We start from the raw sequence: 1,142 nt of genomic DNA, 5'->3' as shown, positions 1-1,142 counted from the left end.
ACAAATTCATATTTGATGATAATTACATATCTGGAAAGGAACTTATCTCTAAGATTTATAGCGGAAGAGTGCATGATCAAACTATGGTCCATACACATAATGGAATGCTATGCAGCACTAAAGAATAATGTAGAGTCTGCAAAACACCGCATAATATGGATGAATTTGGAGGACATTATGCTGAGTGACATAAGTCAATCAAAGAAGGACAAATACAGTATTAGTTCGTTGTTGTGGAGGGTCAAGGAAAGGTTTATATATATGGAGGGAAACTTTCTTTCTTGGTTGCCAGGGGTGGGAGAGGAGGGGAGGGAACACTGCAAAAAAAAAAAAATGCATTGACCCATGTCACTTTAGTTTTGTGTATTTCACTGTAGTAAATTATATTTCAATAACATGCATTAAAAAAAAACTATAAATCTACTAGGAGAAAATCTTTGGGACCTTGGGACAGAGAAAGACTTAGATATGGCATCAAAAGTGCTATTAGTAGTTTGCTTTGGCAGCACATATACTAAAATGGGACCAATACAGAGATTAGCATGGTTCATACACAAGGATGACATGCAAGTCCATGAAGCATTCTGTAGTTTTAAGTTGACTTTGTTCTTGAGCAAAGCATCAGTCATGTGTGTGTTTTTCCACATTCCCCCCTTGGAGCATTTATGTAGACATTGTAAATAAATTTTGTGCAAAAGGACTGGAAAAATGAACTGTATTATTGCTTTTTTTTTTTTTTTTTTAAAGTAGCCATTTGGTATGCGTTAGCATGCATCCAAGATTTAGTAAGTGGGATAAGCTAATTACACTTTTTGTTGTGGGTGGATAAGCAAACAGAAAAGCACTATTCATAAAAGACTAAATTAATATATTGGACTTCATAAAAATTGAAAACTTCTGTTTTTCAAAAGATTCAACATGTTAAGGGAATTAAAAGGCAAAGCCCAAATTAAAAGAAAAATCTTTGCAAAGCAAAATCTAATAAAGGACTTGTATCTGCAACAAAAAAAGAACTTTCACCAAAAGGAAAACAAGATGCCCAGTTTTAAAAACGGGCAGAAGATTTGAACAGATGGTTCATCAAAGAAAATATACAGTGTTCCCAGCATCTCAGGGACTCGTGAAATTACAGCCACAGGAGA

General features: G+C 34.5%; 1 pseudogene; it reads left to right on the top strand.

Moving 5' to 3' along the window:
• Positions 1-494: 494 nt before the first annotated feature.
• Positions 495-594, top strand: LOC122151807 (annotated as a pseudogene).
• The last annotated feature ends 548 nt before the right edge of the window (positions 595-1,142 follow it).

This window comes from Orycteropus afer, unplaced genomic scaffold (assembly GCF_000298275.1).
Source record: "Orycteropus afer afer isolate SDZICR_OR568_19922 unplaced genomic scaffold, OryAfe1.0 scaffold00744, whole genome shotgun sequence".
NCBI classification, from domain to species: domain Eukaryota; kingdom Metazoa; phylum Chordata; class Mammalia; order Tubulidentata; family Orycteropodidae; genus Orycteropus; species Orycteropus afer.
Note: the sequence above shows the minus strand (reverse complement) of the source record. Positions and strands in the feature narration are given on the sequence as shown.